Below are 16,359 nucleotides of genomic sequence, written 5' to 3' on the forward strand. Positions count from 1 at the left end.
CTGAATCTTTTGATGATATTATGGACTGTAGATGATGAAATCCCTAAATTCCTTGCAATTGCACATTCAGAAACACTGTTCTTAAACTGTTGGACTATTTGCTCACGCAGTTGTTTGCCCCATCCTTGCTTGTGAACGACTGAGCCACTCACTTTCCAATTAACCTGTTCACCTGTGGAATGTTCCCAGTCTTTGTTGCCCCTGTCCCAACTTCTTTGGAATATGTTGCAGGCAACAAATTCAAAATGAGTGAATATTTACAAAAAACAATAAAGTTTATCCGTTTGAACATTAAATATCTTGCCTTTGTAGTGTATTCAATTGAATATAGGTTGAAAAGGATTTGCAAATCATCATATTCTGTTTTTATTTATGTTCTACACAACGTCCCAACTTCATTGGGATAGGAGTTGTATATCTGGTGATTAAATTTACCTGCTTACTGAAAAATTTGAAAGCTTTACAGAGGTAATGGTGGATAGTGGAGTAGCTGCTAAGCATTGACTGAATGAGAAATTAAGCTGGTTGAATTGTATTGAGTGCTGCTACTGCATCCAGTTTATTCTCCTATCATTGCCAACAAGACATAATGTAAGAGATACTACCAATCACGGGAGATAGTTTGACAGCAGCTCATACTGTCTTACTGGCCTTAGGATAAGTGTTCAAACATTCAACTATATTATCCCTAGTGGTTCTTTTGGTTATTGCTGCTGGGACAAGATTTGTCTTCTACATTTTAAAGATTACCTCAATATTCAGGTTTTATGGATGTTCTGCTTAAGTCTCAACAACAGGTGCTTAAGGTGATGGTTTCCAAAATGATGTGTTCACCGGCAGAAAATATTTGTAAAGAAACAGAAATACAATATAAATGGTTTCTTCCCAAAGTTCCGAGGGTTCTTCTGCACCTGACATTGAATAAGACATTTCTGAGTATATCCAGGTAGTAATTTATGCTCTTTGCATCACCGTCACAGCTGAACAGTTACTGTAATATTAACCTCAGCAAAGAGTCTAATCTACAGCTCCTCAGAAGTTACCGCATGAGTGTCAACTATACATGCTTTTTTTCTAGTTCAAATAAAATGATACTGTTTAACTGACTGTCAGCAAGCCTTTCCACAATGAACTACACTATTGAAAATAAAGGTGCAAAAAGGGAAGAACTGCTTCTTAGAACCTCTTTTAGTTCTCTAAAGAACCTTTCAGTTGAGTTGAACCATTTATCTTTAGTTCCTTTAAGGAATTCACACCAAGGCATGTTTCGTGTCCAAATTTTGCCTCTTTAATTCAGAACTGGAACTGCAAGACTTACATTGCTAACAAACACTTGAAGTTAATAGTCACCCAAACAGTTAAATCCATTTTTTGAACCCTTTGGCATTTGGTATTATTCCACGGAAGTCAAACAAATAGAGAAACTGGTGGTGTCTCACAGTCAGCAAACAGGTATTACTGTGCACGTTACGTATCAACAAAGCAACAAAGCAACAAAGTCCCTGTGCTCCAGCTTCCCAGATTTTGAAGGCAAAATTGTATCGGAAGGCAGGACGTAACATGGACGGGTATGTAGGTTACATTTTAGCTTAAAAGTGTAAATAAGTTCTATCCATGCTGTTTTATCAATGTGAATTTTTAAGATGTGTTTATGCAGGTTATTGACATTATTTGAAGCAAGATTTTGGGCATGTATTTGTGGAAATCATTTTAGTGACTACTGACTTCCAGTGTTTGTTAGCACTGTTAGACTAGGAGCTCCCGTTCTAAACCAGAGAAACAAAATTTGGACAACAAATATATGTTGGCTGCTTGATTGTGTTTAGGGTTGGGGGAAAACAGATTTTTCCTTTAAAACAAAATTCAAGGTTCTTGGGCAGTGATTCTCATACTGGCCTTCATGGTCCAACAGACAGAGTCTTGCAAGATTGAAAACCATCTGCTGCATCAAGAAATCTGCCATGACTTAAGATGCCTGTCAGCTTATGGAGCCATAATAAAAGTGAAATAAGCATAAATGATGGTTACGTGGTCAGCTACACAAATGTCTAATTTGAGCAATTTAAAATGGGACTAAAGGTAAAAGTGCACAGTGGAACAAGTACAAATGATTCAAGCAGGTTTAGAGTTATTCTCCAGTAATATTACTACAGCCTTCTTAGACATAGCACTGTTGCTATAACAGCAATATGTGGGAGGAGAAAACAAAAGCTGAAAATTGGACATCAGTGAAGATTAGATCTAAATAGAAGTGAGTGTTATTCTGTTGTTACAAAAATACCATTGGAATCTGTTCCATTGATACACTGTCTCTGGTACACTGAGCAAAGTAGCCACATTATGAAGGTTCCGAAATGATTCTTGGCCTAGAATTAGTGTTCAAGGGAAAACCTTTAAGTGGTAAAGAATCTTTAGATTATATGATGGCTTTTTAAACAGGTTCTTCTTCAGGTTCATCATATCTCAGTTAGAAAATAATCTGTGTAGAACTATCATTTGGAAGGTTCTTCTGTGTAGCTTTCAAACTTGTCCAGACACCCAGATGGTCCACAACCCTCCATATCATTTCATAATACAAAAGGATGGAAAAATGTCGACCATCTGGGCGGGGCGGGGGCCTCTCCTTTAGGGGCCTACAGTGGTTCTTCTATAGTCTGGCTTCAAAAAAACACTTTTTGGAATCTTTATTTTTAGTGTAACTTTATAAAGATAAACAAACTCATTCCCAATAGACTGTAGCCTAAACTCTAAAATCCAGAGTGATCCAATAAGACATGTAACAAATGCTGTGGAGCTAGTTAGCCTGAATTGATCTATGGGCTGAATATCCACCTATTGAGCTGAATACATCTGACTGCTCAAGAAATAACTAAAAAAACGCTGCCAAACACATGTCTGGAAAACAGTTTATAACATATGCTAGTTTTATTAAAACACAAAAAGGTTCAGACAGTATCAGACAACATGGTTCATTAGTGAAAATTGTTAATGTGATTTTCAGGCTTAGAGACACATTTACTCTAAAGAGTAACTCCATCCCTAGCTCAACTTTAAAAATTGCTCAAAAAAAGGGGGGGGGGGCACATTGGGAGGGTACTTGTTTCTGATCAGACAGTGTGTCTTGAGCCTTAACAGTATGAGATACTGACTCAAGCCGTTGAAGAGTTAACACAGTGCCAGAAAATGATTAGCAGTGAGCAGTAGAGGCATCTGAGCAGTAGAACGTTCTCTAAAACTGACAGCTCTCTTCTAATTATCTATTCAGCAGGTTCATATTTGAGTCCTGATTACTTAGGTGCCCTGAATTCCGAATGAAAAGTGGATTTGTATGAACACTAAGTTTCATTCAGTGTGATGCAGACTGCATTACTGCTCAGCCAGGATTTGCTGCAGCACTAAATCTTTACGTTCCACGAGCTGTTCAATGTACTCACCAGTGTTACGTCCGATTCAGTTCCCATTCAAATTCATTTTGCTATCTGTAGTTCCAGTGTTGCTTGCCATTGATTTCTGATCAGTGAGTTGTGTACCCGAGGGTCCGAGCTGTAAAGGGAAACGTGAATTGGACGTAAGACCGTCAGCTTTATAGAGACTCGCAAGAATCCTCACTTAATCGGTCCAACATCTTTATTACAGACTAAGCTTATATTAATTGAGTTATTCACAGTTGGGACAGGCAGCTGCCTTATCACAGCCTTGTGAGGTGGTGCTGGGGGTATTTAGCTCAGTGCTCGAGTATCTCCTCGCTCTAGGCTCTTGTGCTGTTATATTTCTGAGCGCAGCATGAGTCATCAGGGGGGCGGTAACGTTTTTTGACTGACTGCATACTGTGACGTGTCGTCACTTTGGTACAACGACACATCATCTGCGCCTAAAGCAGAGTTGAACCAGAGGGGCGCTGCAAAGGTGGAACTGACCACGATAAAAATGCTATTTTTAGTTTGGAAAGATGTGTTCACATTTAAGCAAGGCTGGTATATTTTACTATTACAGCGCAGTGCAGTTCAGCTGTTAATGGAAAAATAAGTCTCAGGATGTAGTTACTCTTTAAAACAATGGGCTCTAAGCGCTCAGCATGAGGCCATGAGGGACAGGAATGCAGTCTCAATTACTGCTACTAACATTCCTTTACCAGTTTTTTTTTTAAAATCAGGAATCTACGCTACCCTGAAACAGTACTAAGGTTAAATGGCTTTGGCATCTGGAAAAAGTACAAAACTCCGCGAGGTAGGGATGAGACAGATTACAGTAACAGCTTACACTGCAATCTTTCACGAATAACATTGCTGTCGGATCTTCAATGTTTGCCTGTTAGCCGTGAGACTGTTTTGCATCTTTTTATCTCTTTTAGCATCTTTGCTCCCTCTGTCTACTTTTTCTAGCAAGATGGAGACTCAGTTTTGACTCTGGTGATTTATGTTACATTTGTGTTAACCTACCTACTACAGTGTTTCTTGTCATTTCATGATACATTGACTAACTGGGCACTCTTACATGATTCTGATTTCTCTATTTCACGTTACAGTACTTTTAATTATGTAATGCTCAAAATGACCATTTTCACTGAAAATTCAGACATAAGACATGGAAGAAGGCTTTGATCTGACCTGCATCTTTTCTTCACTCTCCTAAAAATGTAAGATGACTCTTCAAGCTCTGACCCTTTTCATGCCCCCTGCACTACCATCCATTGCCAAAGAACACATAGGAGGTTTTTGATGGAAGATAATAGAATATGAAATGAAAAGGTTGTGAAATGTTGAATTATTTATTGTTGCTTCCCACTGTATTATGCATTGCAGATTTTTCATTTCATACGTAAAGCTTAAAAAGAACACAAAACAGTTTCCCTTCCTTTGAAGTTCTTAAGCATTACTAAATATATTCAATTCCAAAAATGTAGATTTTTGGTCCCTATGGTATCACTTATTAAGGTGTTTTCACTTAGAAGATAACATGGAGATCACAAAGTGTACCATGTTGCACAAAATAAATAAGTATTTATTTATTTTAAGGTTTGCTTCTCAGCAAATTAACAATTAACAACCAATTAATAATGCCTAGAAATAGATAATGGAAATATATCATTTCTAAGCAAGCTTAGCTATATACTATAACTTAAGTTATTTATGTGTTCAAATTAATTAATTAATTAATTGTTGGCATGAGTAAAATACTAGACAAAATGGGAAGGATTACAAGGCAAGGAGTAAGAAACTAGGACCAAGTAAGGGAAGTGACAAAAGGACAGCGCAAGGGAGGACCAAAAAACAAAAACAAAAAAAAAACAAAAACAAAAAGCACATGGAAAAGAGAAAAAAGAAAAGGTAAACAAAAAGGAAAACATGACAAGGACGGAGCTAAGTTGGGGATAATACTATTAAATAGTGCATGAATAACACATGAGGTACAACATTAATATTGATTAGCTAACAGTAAGAAAACACTGTTTAACATTGTTTCATTGTTTAACATTTACATAACTAGTGCATTTGTTAACATTAGAGACACATAAGATACTACATTAATAAAGATTAGGTAATATTTTGGGGGTTTCATTTCATTGTGCTATGTTAGTTCAGCTCATGGAATACCTTACATGTACAAACTTCAGTTCCTCTATTGATTGATGTTTGGGCTAAGAAGAAGTTACTCAGTGAGTTACTCATGTTACTCTATATTTTGGGTCCAAGGCACAGTAGTGTGCCCTACCCCACTCCCCACTTCACCTCACAAGAAACTGAAGAAAATATAAAGCTTGTATTATGCTTCATGAGGTTGGTTGGTGTGCACTTAATGGTTAAACAGCTGATAACTAACAAGATAAATAAGATAGATAAACTAGCTGTAATTCAGTAAGAATTAGACTTAATTTTGTTTTTGTTAAAAAAAACAATCAATCAATCAATTAATCAGTGTAGTTAGAGAGAAATTAAAAAAAGAAAAAAAACATTTAAAAACTATTATAAATGTCATTTTGACTGAAATTACTCCACAAATGGCTGCTTGGAAGTTACCAGTTAGCTACCAACTTTGGTGAGCTCATCTTGTGTCATGTCTTCAGTTGCATCAGAAAAGGAAAAGGTGCTGCTCACTCTGACTCACTGACTGTGCTTCTACTTAGCAGTGTGTGTTTTACAGGTTAGCTGCTGGCCTGGGAATAACTTTGTTATCATTGCAGAAACACTGTGTTACATTAGCTATTATAAAAAATCTTGCTGTACTGAATCAAATCCCATGCATTGCCTTGTGTTTGTTACAAAAGACTGCAAATGTAGGTAATAAATGTTTGGCACTTTAGGCTCAGCTCTTTTCTGAAAGCATTCTCTCTCGGCTCCTTTTGATTTTGGGTACAATTTAAACAGAACTGAATAGCTATCTGTAGAGGTCACACAACAGATGTGTGAACTTGAAAAATGATCATGGAAAATGCCATCCTATATTATTTATTTGTATAACAACACTGAGTAGCAACATTTGACACCAATATCAATTTATTTCCATGGCTTTTCTACTTTTTACGCCAGTGGAAGCTCAAAGTGCTTCACAGACAGGTGGTAAGTAGTAAGTATTACAAGAAATTAAGTATTAAATAAATGCTAAGTTAAAGAGTTCCGTTTTTAGATGCTTCTTAAAGGTGAGCACTGAGCTTGCGTGTCTAATAAAAGGTGGTTTTGAGTTTCACACTTTAGAAGCATAATAACTGAAATGAGGCCTCTTTGTGTTTTCTGTATTTTACACAAGGTATTTATAGAAGGCCAGTAACTGCAGATCTAAGATCATGTACTGGAACATAAACAGATGCTGTTAAATAGTCTTATGAATGCCAAGCATTTTGTTTTTACCCTTTCGAATATAAGAGTCTACTAATCATTGGAGAAATAGTTAAAGGACATGCAAACATATTCATAACACGCAACACGTGAGTACACTTGCAAATAAAATGTGTCTATTTACAAGCATTTACTGCCACGTTTGGTCATTTAGAATTCAAATTCAATATTACTTGCTCAAATTCCTTGACTAAGACTTTAAAAGTCATGTAGTGCACCCATTATGACGTATTCTTGAAAGACTGAAATTCATTAACATGTAACTGAACAGATAACAAAACACTTAATAACTTAAAGAAGACTTCATTACCACACCTTATGAACACATTTCTAGAACATGTCTAAGTTTGCATACAAATACTATGTAGGGTATTATTAATCTCTTACTAATGCATTCCAGTTCAAAAGTTTGAAATAAAAATTTATATGTTTGAAATCAATGCTTTCAATAATATACAACAGATTTTGTTACAGATATACAGTGGGGCAAAAAAGTATTTAGTCAGCCACTGATTGTGCAAGTTCTCCTGCTTAGAAAGATGAGAGAGGTCTGTAATAACCTTTGTTGGCCATGACAGAGGTCAAATGTTTCCTGCAAGTCTTCACCAGGTTTGCACACACTGTAGCTGGTATTTTGGCCCATTCCTCCTGCAGATCTCCTCTAGAGCAGTGATGTTTTGGGTCTGTCGCTGGGCAACATGGACTTTTAACTCCCTCCACAAATTTTCTATGGGGTTGAGGTCTGGAGACTGGCTAGGCCACTCCAGGACCTTGAAATGCTTTTTACGGAGCCACTCCTTCACTGCCCGGGCGGTGTGTTTGGGATCATTGTCATGCTGGAAGACCCAGCCATGTTCCATCTTCAATGCTCTCACTGATGGAAGGAGGTTTTGGCTTAAAATCTCATGATACATGGTCTACAATTTTTTTTCTTCCTGGTGTCCTTCGACAGCTCTTTGGTCTTGGACATGGTTAAGTTTGGAGTCTGACTGTTTGAGGCTGTGGACTGGTGTCTTTTATACAGATAACAAGGTCAAACAGGTGCCATTAATACAAGTAAGGAGTGGAGGACAGAAGAGCTTCTTAAAGAAGAAGTTACAGGTCTGTGAGAGCCAAAAATCTTGCTTGTTTGTGGGTGACCAAATACTTATTTTCCACCATAATTTAAAAATAAATTCTTTAAAAATCCTACAATGTGATTTTTTTTCTCATATTGTCTCTCATAGTTGAAGTGGACCTATGATGAAAATTACAGACCTCTCTCATCTTTCTAAGTAGAAGAACTTGCACAATCAGTGGCTGACTAAATACTTTTTTGCCCCACTGTACACTACATGACAAAATATATGCGGACACTGGGCCATCACACCTACGTGAGCTTGCTGGACGCCCCATTGCCAAAACTAATGTATTAATATGGAGTTGTCTCCCACTTTGTGGCTATAACAGCATCCACTCTCCTGGAAAGGCTTTTCACAAGATTTTGGAGTCTGTGCCAAAGAGCATTTGTGAGGTTAGGCACTGATGCAGGCCACTAGAATTCCTCCTATAACTTACTAAACCGTGTCTTTACGGACCACACTATGTACATTGGGGCACAGGTACACTGGAACAGGAAAGGGTTGTCCCCAAACTGTTGCCACAAAGTTCGGAGCATATAAGTGTGTAAAATGTCTTTATATAATGAAGCATTAACATCACCTTTCACTGGAGCTGAGGGGCCCAAACCCTGAAAAACAGACTATTATCCCCCCTCCACTAAACTTTATTGTTGGCACTAGGGGTAGGAATCTCTAGGCACCACACAATTCGATTACGAATCAGAGGGCTGTGATGCAATTATAAAATGATTATCGATGGACTTTTTTCTGTACAGGATTTCTTTTTTTCCACTGTGTGAGGTCTTGGAACTTCTAAAGCAAAGTATTTGTAATGATCCATAATGAATTCACATCCAATATCTTGTATTAATAAAACAAATGGAGGTGAACTAGAAGGCTCTCATTCACTGCTCTTGTTTGGAGAACATGAGATGCTGCTGCCACTCATCTGTGATATAATGTACTGTTATGGTGAAATAAGATCCTGTGGCAATGAATGACCACGCAGCACGTTACAGCTGTCCTGCCCGTTTTCTTTAGTGATTTTATAACTTTGGTTTTGGTGTTGTTGTAGAGAGGTGGGGGGGGGGGGTTGCTGTGTCAGTAAAATATCTTTGACTGGACACTGTCGGTTCCAAAGTGTGAAACACAATGCGAAACCCCTTGGTCTCAAAGACTGAGAACAGGTGTGCAGACTACAGGTCACAATATTTAAATAGGCAATGATTTTGGGGAAAAAAAATAACTATAAATGGATACAACATTTACCAATCTTAACTGTGTCATGGTGTCTTATTGTTCCCAAAATACTTTAAATTATGATTAGACAATTGGTTTAAGTTTTAGTGTTTGTTTATGAACGTTCAATCTAATAATTCGGTGATAATAAATGACTATAAAAAGATAAAAACAGTTTACTACTTACAAGGATTTGCTTTTTTATACTGCATCATAACTTCTTATTGTTCCCAAAATGCTTTGAATCATGAATAAACCATCAGTTGACATTTTGGTGTTTTGTTTATAACCATTGAAGCTACACTGTAGAACCTATAATTGAAAAGCAACTATAATATGACAGGTGGTTCCAAAGTTTTGAACGTTACGGTAGTTTAGTAATCGTTTCGAAGCAGATATCAAAATAAAACATTTTTTGGGACAAACATATAAAACAAAAAATACCCAAAAAAATGCCCAATATGTTGAATTGAGCAAGGATGTATTAACTTATTGTCACTTAAAAAGTTAACAAAAATGTCATTTGACCAGAGCACTAAGTTTCAGACAACTGTAGGCTGGTAACTGAAATATGGATCAGAGATATTTTGAGATATTATACTACATTATAGACTTTGTTTTCATCTAGTGCTATTGGGAGGAATATTACATGGCTTATTAATGACAGCCAGTTTCACCTGAATTTAGCTTGTTTATAATTCTGCATGAAAGTAGAATTAATGTCATCCTGATATGAGTAATTACCAATGGTCTACAGAGAGCTTGTGCAGGTGGAGGAGGACAATTTAGTGTGCTACCTACAAAGACCTTTCATGCAAATGAATAAAGGTGCAACTTCATAATTAACATATGACCAACAGCAAAACACAAAGCTGTTTTGTTCGAATGTTTTTTTCCCCAAAGGAGATAAAGGATCTGTGTAATTTCCTCAAATAGGCCAGATCGAATCATCATCACTCGAACATTGACATCAGCATACTGCAACGGGTGTCACATTTCTGAGCAATAACAGCATGCTGTGTAGCAAAAGGGCAAATAAGATGTCATAAATGAACAAACAAACAAACAAAAACAAGCACAACGAAGGAAGACTCATTTCAGTGTGGGGTGACGCTCATTATCAATGGCATTTCTGAATTATGTGCATAATCAGATGCAGGGAAGAAAAATAAACTGAATTATTGTTGTGGGCTTCTGTAATCTTGTCATGAACTTGAGAATTAAGAGAATCAAGCTCTATTTTCTGGCTGTTATCCTTGTTCTCATGTCACAAAAAAAGGAGGCACCGATTTCTATTACCTGGTTTTGTTAATACACCAGTGTGAAGTAACAAGACTGCTATTTCTGAGGGAGTCCTATGTTCAGCGAATTATAGAAGGTAATTCAATCTGGAGTTATTACTTAGCAGACTTGTAAAAACTACCGAGATGGCAGATTCATACTGGAGTAAAGTCACTCAAATTCAGCACCTCCAAAGGTCAATTCCAGTTCGAACAGGGCTAAAGTGGGTTAATAATAAGGACTAGTTTTCTTAAGATTTACACTTCTTGAAATGAGTCATTACACTTTAAGATAGTGTAATTATTTATATTAAGTTTAGTCATTATTTAAAAAATAACTTGTACTAAGTCAAAGTATCAAGAAAATAAGTCATTGTTTCATATAATAATTAAAAGTTATGTCAAAGATACATCTAGTAACATTTAGGGGCAGTCGCGGGCTGGAGGTTAGGGATCTGGCCCTGTGACCGGAAGGTTGCCGGTTCGATCCCCAGGGCCGACAGTCCATGACTGAGGTGTCCTTGAGCAAGACACCTAACCCCCAACTGCTCCCCGGGCGCCGTGGATAGGGCTGCCCACCGCTCCGGGCAAGTGTGCTCACTGCCCCCTAGTGTGTGTGTTCACTAGTGTGTATGTGGTGTTCACTAGTGTGTATGTGGTGTTTCACTTCATGGATGGGTTAAATGCGGAGGTGGAATTTCCCCGTTTGTGGGATCAAAAATTATCACTTACTTTTATAATATAAGTATTTAATATAATTATAATATAAGTATTTATACTGCTGCCAGAAATGGGGAAAACAAACAGATGACTTTTTTCACCTAGCACAAATGGGCTTCTATTATGTTGGACGAGGGTCTGAGTACAGTCTGACTAAATGATTCATGATAATCTCCTTTGAAAGGAAAAATGCAAGCACAATGGGGCAAAAAAATCTCTAACACTGAACCATGAAGGTGAGTCTAAAAGACTAAAAGACTGAAGTCTAAAAGACTGAAAGCAAGTCTCATGGATGAATGGAGACAAAGGTTGGACATCCTTTGTAATATGTGATTTCGTTTAGCTACTGAATCTTGTGTCAGTTTCTGTTTCGTTTTCTGTTTTTTACCTGACGCTGAAAAATAAATAACTTTCCACCTACTAGCCATTTGATTCATTTAGGCACATGAAGGCTCGTCTTTTGCACAGTACTGTATGTTCATTTGTAAAGACACCCTTCTATCTTCTATCAGCGTATGGACAGTTACATTAAACCAGATTGGCTGAGATCCAATGGCAGACTGACTATGCAAATAATTACGAAATGACTCTAAATCACTGAAATGGTGTCTCTAATACACTCATTACTGATTCTAGCCCATCAGAAATATTATTTATGACTTTAGTGTGAACTGATGTTAGATCGGCATGTAAATGAATTAAGCAGCACGCACCACTGCTGTAATTAAAGCACTGATAATGAAGTAAAATCAGCTTTTAACACTAATGCAACATTACGCTCATTTGTAAAGTCTTTCTGTCTCTGGCATTTTGAGAGCTGCACAGTTTGCATTAAAAACTAGAAATATTCAAATGTCAAACTAGATCAGTGCAGAACACACAGCAGAGTATCAATTTAGTATGCAAAGTGTGTATGAATTATGAAATCACTCAACCGGCTCAACCGGTGCCTCTCCTCCATTCACATCCACTCATTACTGATTCCAGCTGAACACAAAATTATTTCTTGACGACCTCGGTACACACCTATATTAGCACCGGCATATAAATGAACATAGCAGCCCTGGTATTATAATTATATATGTATAACGTTTATAATACAGTAAAACCAACAAGAACAAACAGGCTGTTCTTTCACAGCAGTGAAAACAGCTACACAGCTCCCTTAACTAACTTTATTAATGAATTAGGTAACTAACAAACCAACATCCGCATTAATGAACTTCAATCAGCATGTGCATAAAGTGCTGTGTTAATAACTGCATGAACACCTGCATTAGTTTAACATAAACAATGGTTGGCTTCCAACATTTACATCTAGTGACCAGAGTTCACTTGATTTAGTAATGTTATCACACCTCACTGATGCTAATAAGGAGCTATTCATTATGAATCAACCTTTCTGTCTTGCATATTGTAAAGCAGACTCTCTTCAAATGTAGTAAATGCATAATTACTGCCCTCTGAATATGTCAATGTTAAATTATAATGAACTTTTCTACTTCATGTTAATAAGAAACTATACAAACTGCACATACAAACACACTCCTAATAAACAAACTTATTTATATATTAAACATACATATTCACATGTAGTAACCAGTATCTTATGTTTGTTTACAGGTTTTATTTAGTTAAGAACAACACAAAGCTGTGCCTGTAGATATTAAGAACATGCAAACTCCACTAAAGACAAATATAAATATAAAAATCTAATATAAAATGAAAAGGAAAGTTCAGGTTCTGAAAAGCAGACCTATAAATGCAGTGTGTCATAAACACAGATGACTCTGAGTGAATTTGATGTTTCTCAAATACATCAAAAACAAACATTTGAAAATGTATGATCTCATTGAGCAAGGCACTCAGTTCCACGTAAGAACACCTCTTAACCTCTTAACCTCCACGTGCATGGTAAGGAATTGGTTAATGTTGGTCATCGTTGACATATTTTTAGTCAGACATGGAAATAAAATCAGTTAAATCAAATCTACATTATTTAACATATGAACAATTAAATAATTGTTTACCTTAGTTTATTTATACAATTTATTAATGCTGATATTCGAGTTTGTTAATATGAACAATTCAATATTTTGTTCATCTAAACAACCATTAATTAATACTATTGCTCATTACATTTGGTTATATTTATGGTTAACAGTTAAACAAATTAATAATAGGATGAATTACTTGCTTCATTGGTTCATTGTGGTTTATATTTAAATAAACATAAATTACATGAAATTAAAAAAAAAAAAGTTTCAACAAAACATTCTGATTTCAGCCTAAATGTCAACCTTAACAAACCTCAAGTGCTTCAATCAAAGTAATAAACCCTTGTATTGACGGATGCTTGACTGAGAGCTAAGCAATGAAAACCTTAATGTTGGTAAGCAAAGCATTTCAGTATTAATAAACCAAGCAATGTAATTAACTGATGTGTTTAAATGATAACTGAACAATTAACATATTTAACACTAACAGTTAAACTATGAACGTAAACATTAATGAACAATAATCAATGTACAAACAAAGTAACTTTAGTAACTGTTAGAGTGAATCTAAAGCGCCAGAATGAAATGTAAAATCCTACCACATGGGTGTGACTGTGAGCAGGCCGTTTATGGAGGAAGGCCTCGGTGGCTCACAGCCTTGATCAGGAAGACCAAAGACGGAAACAATCCTCGTCTCTTGCCAACTGTCCCTGGATCCGAAGAGAGAGGCACCGAGACCAGCTGAGAAACATCTAATCAAGACAAAGGATGAATTAACAGCTCAATTAGTGGCAGTAATTAGAGGCAAATTTGGAAGGGGACAGGCAGCCTCCAGAAGGGAGCAGTGTGTTATTGGTGCATTAGTGCTGGAGAAGGGATTGTAATTGAGGAGGGAGGTGGCTCAGAGGCCATGTATTACCAAGGGCGGCCCTGCCGAATGCTTCGCATGCTCCTTTTGTAATTTTTTTTCCTTGCTGGAAGCCAACTGATTCAGGAGAAAGGACAGCAGGCTTTTAAAAAATGCACATCTCAGGCAGTGCTATAACTCGGAGCTATAATGTTGAGTTACAGAGACATCCTCCTCAACACTAGCATGCTTCATCATGCAGAGGCCTTTAACATGTCCAAATGAATCTGCTCATAAAGAAGTTGTTATATAAGCACTTTTTTTTAAAGCATTTGCATCAGCGGAATGTGGTCTTGTGAGTTCTGACATAACAAACAGTAAATGTTGGGGTAAGCAGGAATTTGTATGCTCATTTGTGGCCTCTGGCTGGCCCACCATTAGGGGGCAGAATCTGATTGATTCAAATCATGCTCAGCACAACTTGTGGTCACTTGCTGTACATGCTTTGATCCATATCTTTCGAATTCTAGAAGGTTCTAAGAGGAAGCATGAGAAAACTTTTTAAACAGTCATGAAATGCACCAAAAGGTAGCACTGTTTTTATGCTAGGAGCACATGCAGTGTAGATTCTGCAGAGCACAGTGCCGCTGCCAAATAGTGATGCTCTTAACCACTCAAAAAACAAACAAAGAAAGATGCTATTAAACACACACACAAAAAAAGCTATTAATCACATACACAAAAAAATGCTATTAAACACACACAAAAAATGCTATTAAACAAAATAAATTCTCGCATGAAATAATAATAATTTAATAATAATAATAATTTTTGCCTTTTCGGCAGCAAACACATTTAAACTTTTCTCATAGCATAAAAATCCTGTCTAGATACCAAATATTACAAAAATAGACCTCATACTCTAAAATATGTGAATTATATTTTGAAAAGATGACAAAATTAATGAAAAATTCCTTTTCTGACAGAAACTGTCTGCATAGAAATGTATGCTGCACCAGGCCAAAAAGAAGTTTATAAACACACCAGGAGAGTATTACCAACTAAAAGAAGTTTATAAACACCCACCAGTAGAGTAATACCAAGTAACAGAAGTTTATAAACACCCACCAGTATTACCAACTAAAAGAAGTTTAAAAACACCCACCAGGAGAGTATTATCAACTAAAAGAAGGTTATAAACACCCACCAGGAGAGTATTACCAACTAAAAGACATTTAAAAACACCAACCAGTAGAGTATTACCAACTAAAAGAAGTTTATAAACACCCACCAGGAGAGTATTACCAACTAAAAGAAGTTTAAAACACCCACCAGTATTACCAACTAAAAGAAGTTTAAAAACACCCACCAGGAGAGTATTACCAACTAAAAGAAGTTTTAAAACACCCACCAGGAGAGTATTACCAACTAAAAGAAGTTTATAAACACCCACCAAGAGAGTATTACCAACTAAAAGAAGTTTAAAAAGAACCACCAGGAGAGTATTACAAACTAAAAGAAGTTTATAAACACCCACCAGGAGAGTATTACCAACTAAAAGAAGTTTAAAAACACCCACCAGGAGAGTATTACCAACTAAAAGAAGTTTATAAACACCCACCAGTAGAGTAATACCAAGTAACAGAAGTTTATAAACACCCACCAGTATTACCAACTAAAAGAAGTTTTAAAACACCCACCAGTAGAGTAATACCAAGTAAAAGAAGTTTATAAACACCCACCAGTATTACCAACTAAAAGAAGTTTATAAACACCCACCAGTAGAGTAATACCAAGTAACAGAAGTTTATAAACACCCACCAGTATTACCAACTAAAATAAGTTTTAAAACACCCACCAGGAGAGTATTATCAACTAAAAGAAGTTTATAAACACCCACCAGGAGAGTATTACCAACTAAAAGAAGTTTAAAAACACCCACCAGGAGAGTATTACCAACTAAAAGAAGTTTATAAACACCCACCAGTAGAGTAATACCAAGTAACAGAAGTTTATAAACACCCACCAGTATTACCAACTAAAAGAAGTTTTAAAACACCCACCAGTAGAGTAATACCAAGTAAAAGAAGTTTATAAACACCCACCAGTATTACCAACTAAAAGAAGTTTATAAACACCCACCAGTAGAGTAATACCAAGTAACAGAAGTTTATAAACACCCACCAGTATTACCAACTAAAATAAGTTTTAAAACACCCACCAGGAGAGTATTATCAACTAAAAGAAGTTTATAAACACCCACCAGGAGAGTATTACCAACTAAAAGACATTTAAAAACACCAACCAGTAGAGTATTACCAACTAAAAGAAGTTTATAAACAC

This window comes from Pygocentrus nattereri, chromosome 16 (genome assembly GCF_015220715.1).
Source record: "Pygocentrus nattereri isolate fPygNat1 chromosome 16, fPygNat1.pri, whole genome shotgun sequence".
In the NCBI taxonomy this organism is placed as follows: domain Eukaryota; kingdom Metazoa; phylum Chordata; class Actinopteri; order Characiformes; family Serrasalmidae; genus Pygocentrus; species Pygocentrus nattereri.